This window comes from Crocodylus siamensis, chromosome 2, assembly GCF_052110815.1.
Source record: "Crocodylus siamensis isolate JL-2025a chromosome 2, ASM5211081v1, whole genome shotgun sequence".
Lineage (NCBI taxonomy): Eukaryota > Metazoa > Chordata > Crocodylia > Crocodylidae > Crocodylus > Crocodylus siamensis.
Genome location: NC_143396.1, coordinates 143,223,877 through 143,231,156, shown reverse-complemented (window position 1 = coordinate 143,231,156; position 7,280 = coordinate 143,223,877).

The window sequence follows — 7,280 nt, the reverse complement described above, 5'->3', positions numbered from 1 at the left end:
GTTTCGACCAGTCTAAAGCAGTTTAAAGTTGTTTGCAACTGCTTAAAACCGGTCGAAACCAGTTCTAGCTGGTCGCCGAAGCTGTTTGAAACAGTTTAGCTCAGTCTAAGGCAGTTTAAAGTGGTTTGCAACTGCTTAAAACCGGTCTAAACCAGTTCTAACTGCTTCCCGAAGCTGTTTCAACCAGTTAAGACCAGTCAAACCCAGTTTAAAGTGGTTTGAAACTCCTTAAAACCAGTCTAAACCAGTTCTAACCGCTTCCCGAAGGTGTTTGAAACAGTTTAGACCTGTCTAAAGCAGTTTAAAGTGGTTTGCAACTGCTTAAAACCGGTCTAAACCAGTTCTAACCGCTTCCCGAAGCTGTTTCCATCAGTTTAGACCAGTCTAAAGCAGTTTCAAGTGGTTTGCAACTGCTTACAACCGGTCTAAACGAGTTCTAGCTGCTTCCCGAAGCTGTTTCAACCAGTTTAGACCAGTCTAAACCAGTCTAAAGTTGTTTGCAACTGCTTCGAACTGGTCTAAACCAGTTCTAACCGCTTCCTGAAGCTGTTTCAACCAGTTTAGATCAGTCTAAACCAGTCTAAAGTGGTTTGCAACGGCTTAAAACCGGTCTCAACCAGTTCTAACCGCTTCCCGAAGCTGTTTCAACCAGTTTAGACAAGTCTAAAGCAGTTTAAAGTGGTTTGCAACGGCTTAAAACCGGTCTCAACCAGTTCTAACCGCTTCCCGAAACTGTTTCAACCAGTTTAGACCAGTCTAAACCAGTTAAAAGTGGTTTGTAGCTCCATAAAACCGGTCTAAACCAGTTCTAACCGCTTCCCGAAGCTGTTTGAAACAGTTTCGACCAGTCTAAAGCAGTTTAAAGTTGTTTGCAACTGCTTAAAACCGGTCTAAATCAGTTCTAACCGCTTCCCGAAGCTGTTTCAAAGAGTTAAGACCAGTCTAAACGAGTTGAAAGTGGTTTGCAACTGCTTAAAACCGGTCTAAACGAGTTCTAACCGCTTCCCAAAGCTGTTTCAAACAGTTTAGACCAGTCTAAACCAGTTAAAAGTGGTTTGTAGCGGCTTAAAACCGGTCTAAACCAGTTCTAATCACTTCCCGAAGCTGTTTCAACCAGTTTAGACTAGTCTAAACCAGTTAAAAGTGGCTTGCAACTCCTTAAAACCGGTCTAAACCAGTTCTAACCCCTTCCCGAAGCTGTTTCAACCAGTTTAGAGCAGTCTAAAGCAGTTTAAAGTGGTTTGCAACTGCTTAAAACCAGTCTAAACCAGTTCTAATCGCTTCCCGAAGCTGTTTCAACCAGTTTAGACCAGTCTAGACCAGTCTAAAGTTGTTTCCATCTGCTTAAAACCGGTCTAAACCAGTTCTAATCGCTTCCCAAATCTGTTTCAACCAGTTTAGACCAGTCTAAACCAGTTAAAATTGGTTTGTAGCTGCTTAAGACCTGTCGAAACCAGTTCTAATCACTTCCCGAAGCTGTTTCAAGCAGTTTAGACCAGTCTAAAGCAGTTTAAAGTTGTTTGCAACTGCTTAAAACCGGTCTAAACCAGTTCTAACCGCTTCCCGAAGCTGTTTCAACCAGTTTAGACCAGTCTAAACCAGTTAAAAGTGGTTTGTAGCTGCTTAAAACCGGTCTAAACCAGTTCTAATCGCTTCCCGAAGCTGTTTCAACCAGTTTAGACCACTCTAAACCAGTTACAAGTGGTTTGCAGCTGCTTAAAACCGGTCTAAACCAGTTCTAATCGCTTCCCGAAGCTGTTTCAACCAGTTTAGGCCAGTCTAAACCAGTCTAAAGTTGTTTGCAACTGCTTAGAGCCGGTCTAAACCAGTTCTAACCGCTTCCCGAAGCTGTTTGAAACAGTTTCGACCAGTCTAAAGCAGTTTAAAGTTGTTTGCAACTGCTTAAAACCGGTCTAAACGAGTTCTAGCCGCTTCCCGAAGATACTTCAACCACTTTAGACCAGTCTGAACCAGTTAAAAGTGGTTTGCAACTGCTTAAAACCGGTCTCAACCAGTTATAACCGCTTCCCGAAGCTGTTTCAACCAGTTTAGACCAGTCAAAACCAGTTAAAAGTGGTCTGCAGCTGCTTAAAACCGGTCGAAACCAGTTCTAACCGCTTCCCGAAGCTGTTTCACCCAGTTTAGACCAGTCTAAACCAGTCTAAAGTTGTTTGCAACTGCTTAAAACCGGTCTAAACGAGTTCTAGCCGTTTCCCGAAGCTACTTCAACTGGTTTAGACCAGTCTAAACCAGTTAAAAGTGGCTTGCAACTCCTTAAAACCAGTCTAAACCAGTTCTAACCACTTCCCGAAGATGTTTCAACCAGTTTAGACCAGTCTAAACCAGTTAAAAGTGGTTTGTAGCTGCTTAAAACCAGTCTAAACCAGTTCTAATCGCTTCCCGAAGCTGTTTCAACCAGTTTAGACCAGTCTAAACCAGTCTAAAGTTGTTTGCAACTGCTTAAAACCGGTCTAAACCAGTTCTAATCGCTTCCCGAAGCTGTTTCAACCAGTTTAGACCAGTCTAAACCAGTCTAAAGTGGTTTGCAAAAGATTAAAACCGGTCTAAACCAGTTCTAACCGCTTCCCGAAGCTGTTTCAACCAGTTTAGACCAGTCTGAACCAGTTAAAAGTGGTTTGTAGCTGCTTAAAACCGGTCTAAACCAGTTCTAATCACTTCCCGAATCTGTTTCAACCAGTTTAGACCAGTCTAAACTAGTTAAAAGTGGTTTGTAGCTGCTTAAAACCGGTCTAAACAAGTTCTAATCGCTTCCCGAAGCTCTTTCAACCAGTTTAGACCAGTCTAAACCAGTCTAAAGTTGTTTGCAGCTGCTTAAAACCGGTCTAAACCAGTTCTAATCGCTTCCCGAAGCTGTTTCAAGCAGTGTAGACCAGTCTAAACCTGTCTAAAGTTGTTTGCAACTGCTTAAATCCGGTCTAAACCAGTTCTAACCGCTTCCCGAAGCTTTTTGAAACAGTTTAGACCAGTCTAAACCAGTTAAAAGTGGTTTGAAACTGCTTAAAACCGGTGTAAACCACTTCTAACCGCTTCCCCAGCTGTTTGAAACAGTTTCGACCAGTCTAAAGCAGTTTAAAGTTGTTTGCAACTGCTTAAAACCGGTCGAAACCAGTTCTAGCTGGTCGCCGAAGCTGTTTGAAACAGTTTAGCTCAGTCTAAGGCAGTTTAAAGTGGTTTGCAACTGCTTAACACCGGTCTAAACCAGTTCTAACTGCTTCCCGAAGCTGTTTCAACCAGTTAAGACCAGTCAAACCCAGTTTAAAGTGGTTTGAAACTCCTTAAAACCAGTCTAAACCAGTTCTAACCGCTTCCCGAAGGTGTTTGAAACAGTTTAGACCTGTCTAAAGCAGTTTAAAGTGGTTTGCAACTGCTTAAAACCGGTCTAAACCAGTTCTAACCGCTTCCCGAAGCTGTTTCCATCAGTTTAGACCAGTCTAAAGCAGTTTCAAGTGGTTTGCAACTGCTTACAACCGGTCTAAACGAGTTCTAGCTGCTTCCCGAAGCTGTTTCAACCAGTTTAGACCAGTCTAAACCAGTCTAAAGTTGTTTGCAACTGCTTCGAACTGGTCTAAACCAGTTCTAACCGCTTCCTGAAGCTGTTTCAACCAGTTTAGACCAGTCTAAACCAGTTAAAAGTGGTTTGTAGCTGCTTAAAACCGGTCTAAACCAGTTCTAACCGCTTCCCGAAGCTGTTTCAACCAGTTTAGACAAGTCTAAAGCAGTTTAAAGTGGTTTGCAACGGCTTAAAACCGGTCTCAACCAGTTCTAACCGCTTCCCGAAACTGTTTCAACCAGTTTAGACCAGTCTAAAGCAGTTTAAAGTTGTTTGCAACTGCTTAAAACCGGTCTAAATCAGCTCTAACCGCTTCCCGAAGCTGTTTCAAAGAGTTAAGACCAGTCTAAAGCAGTTTAAAGTGGTTTGCAACTGCTTAATACCGGTCTAAACCAGTTCTAACCGCTTCCCGAAGCTGTTTCAACCAGTTTAGGCAAGTCTAAAGCAGTCTAAAGTTGTTTGCAACTGCTTAAAACCAGTTTAAACCAGTCCTAACCGCTTTCTGAAGCTGTTTCAACCAGTTTAGACCAGTCTAAACCAGTTAAAACTGGTTTGTAGCTCCTTAAAACCGTTCTAAACCAGTTCTAACCGCTTCCCGAAGCTGCTTCAACCAGTTCAGACAAGTCTAAACCAGTCTAAAGTTGTTTGCAACTGCTTCGAACTGCTCTAAACCAGTTCTAACCGCTTCCCGAAGCTGTTTCAACCAGTTTAGGCAAGTCTAAAGCAGTCTAAAGTGGTTTGCAACTGCTTGAAACCGGTTTAAACCAGTTCTAATCGCTTCCCGAAGCTGTTTCAACCAGTTTAGACCAGTCTAAACCAGTTGAAAGTGGTTTGCAACTGCTTAAAACCGGTCTAAACCAGTTCTAACCGCTTCCCAAAGCTGTTTCAACCAGTTTAGACCAGTCTAAACCAGTATAAAAGTGGTTTGTAGCAGCTTAAAACCGGTCTAAACCAGTTCTAATCACTTCCCAAAGCTGTTTCAACCAGTTTAGACCAGTCTAAACCAGTTAAAAGTGGTTTGTAGCGGCTTAAAACCGGTCTAAACCAGTTCTAATCACTTCCCGAAGCTGTTTCAACCAGTTTAGACTAGTCTAAACCAGTTAAAAGTGGCTTGCAACTCCTTAAAACCGGACTAAACCAGTTCTAACCCCTTCCCGAAGCTGTTTCAACCAGTTTAGACCAGTCTAAACCAGTTAAAAGTGGTTTGTAGCTGCTTAAAACCAGTCTAAACCAGTTCTAATCGCTTCCCGAAGCTGTTTCAACCAGTTTAGACCAGTCTAAACCAGTCTAAAGTTGTTTCCATCTGCTTAGAACCGGTCTAAACCAGTTCTGACTGCTTCCTGAAGCTGTTTGAAACAGTTTAGACCAGTCTATAGCAGTTTAAAGTGGTTTGCAACTGCTTAAAACCGGTCTAAACCAGTTATAACCGCTTCCCGAAGCTGTTTCAACCAGTTTAGACCAGTCTAAACCACTTAAAAGTGGTTTGTAGCTGCTTAAAACCGGTCTAAACCAGTTCTAATCGCTTCCCGAATCTGTTTCAACCAGTTTAGACCAGTCTAAACCAGTTAAAAGTGGTTTGTAGCTGCTTAAAACCTGTCAAAACCAGTTCTAATCGCTTCCCGAAGCTGTTTCAAGCAGTTTAGACCAGTCTAAAGCAGTTTAAAGTCGTTTGCAACTGCTTAAAACCGGTCTAAACCAGTACTAATCGCTTCCCGAAGCTGTTTCAACCAGTTTAGACCAGTCTAAACCAGTTAAAAGTGGTTTGTAGCTGCTTAAAACCGGTCTAAACCAGTTCTAATCGCTTCCCGAAGCTATTTCAACCAGCTTAGACCAGTCTAAATCAGTCTAAAGTTGTTTCCAACTGCTTAAAACCGGTCTAAACCAGTTCTAATCGCTTCCCAAAGCTGTTTCAACCAGTTTAGACCAGTCTAAACAAGTCTAAAGTGGTTTGCAGCTGCTTAAAACTGGTCTAAACCAGTTCTAATCGCTTCCCGAAGCAGTTTCAACCAGTTTAGACCAGTCTAAACAAGTCTAAAGTGGTTTGCAACTGCTTAAAACCGGTCTAAACCAGTTCTAATCGCTTCCCGAAGCTGTTTCAACCGGTTTAGGCCAGTCTAAACCAGTTTAAAGTTGTTTGCAACTGCTTAAAACTGGTCTAAACCAGTTCTAACCGCTTCCCCAAGCTGTTTGAAACAGTTTAGACCAGTCTAAAGCAGTTTAAAGTGGTTTGCAACTGCTTAAAACCTGTCTAAACCAGTTCTAACCGCTTCCCGAAGCTGTTTCAACCAGTTTAGACCAGTCTAAACAAGTCGAAAGTGGTTTGTAGCTGCTTAAAACCGGTCTAAACCAGTTCTAATCGCTTTCCGAAGCTGGTTCAACCAGTTTAGACCAGTCTAAACCAGTTAAAAGTGGTTTGCAACTGCTTAAAACCGGTCTAAACCAGTTCAACCAGCTCCCGAAGCTTTTTCAACCAGAATAGACCAGTCTAAACCAGTTTATAGTGGTTTGCAAGTGCTTAAAAGCGGTCTAAACCAGTTCAACCAGCTCCCGAAGCTGTTTCAACCAGTCTAGACCAGTCTAAACCAGTTGAAAGTGGTTTGCAACTGCTTAAAACCGGTCTTAACCAGTTTTAACCGGTTCCCCAAGCTGTTTCAACCAGTTATAACCAGTCTAAACCAGTTTAAAGTGGTTTGCAACTGCTTAAAACCGGTGTAAACCAGTTTTATCCGGTTCCCCAAGCTGTTTCAACCAGTATAGACCAGTCTAAACTAGTTTAAAGTGGTTTCCAACTGTTTGAAGCTGGTCTAAACCAGTTTTAACGGGACCCCAAGCTGTTTCAACCAGCTTAGACTAGCCTAAACAAGTTGGAAGTGGTTTGCTAACTACTTAAAACAGGTCTAAACCAGTTTTAACCGGTTCCCGAATCTGTTTCAAGCAGTGGAGACCAGTCTAAACCAGTTTAAGGTGGTTTGCAACTGCTTAAAACTGGTCTAAACCAGTTTTCACCGGTTCCCCAGGCCTTTTAAACCAGAATAGACCAGTCTAAACCAGTTTAGAGTGGGTTGCAACTGCTTAAAACTGGTCTAAACCAGTTCTAACCGGTTCCCAAAGCTGGTTGAAGCAGTATAGACCAGTCTAAACCACTTTAAAGTGGTTTGCTAACTACTTAAAAGCGGCCGAACCAGTTCTAACCGGTTCCCAAAGCTGTTTGAAGCAGTATAGACCAGTGTAAACCCCTTTGAAGTGGTTTCGAACTACTTAAAACCGGCCTAAACCAGTTCTAACCGGTTCCCCAAGCTGTTTGAACCAGAATAGACCAGTCTAAACTAGTTTATAGTGGTTTGCAACTGCTTAAAACCGGTCTAAACCAGTTTATACCGGGTCCCGAAGCTCTTTCAACCAGTTTAGACCAGTCTAAACCAGTTTTAAGTGGTTTGCAACTGTTTGAAACCGGTCTAAACCAGTTTTAACCGGTTCCCCAAGCTGTTTGAACCAGAATAGACCAGTCTAAACCACTTTATAGTGGTTTGAAACTGCTTAAAAGCGGTCTAAACCAGTTTAACTGGCTCCCGAAGCTGTTTCAACCAGTTTAGACCACTCTAAACCAGTTTAAAGTGGTTTGAAACTGCTTAAAAGCGGTCTGAAGCAGTTTAACCGTCTCCCGAAGCTGTTTCAACCAGTTTAGACCACTCTAAACCAGTTTAAAGTG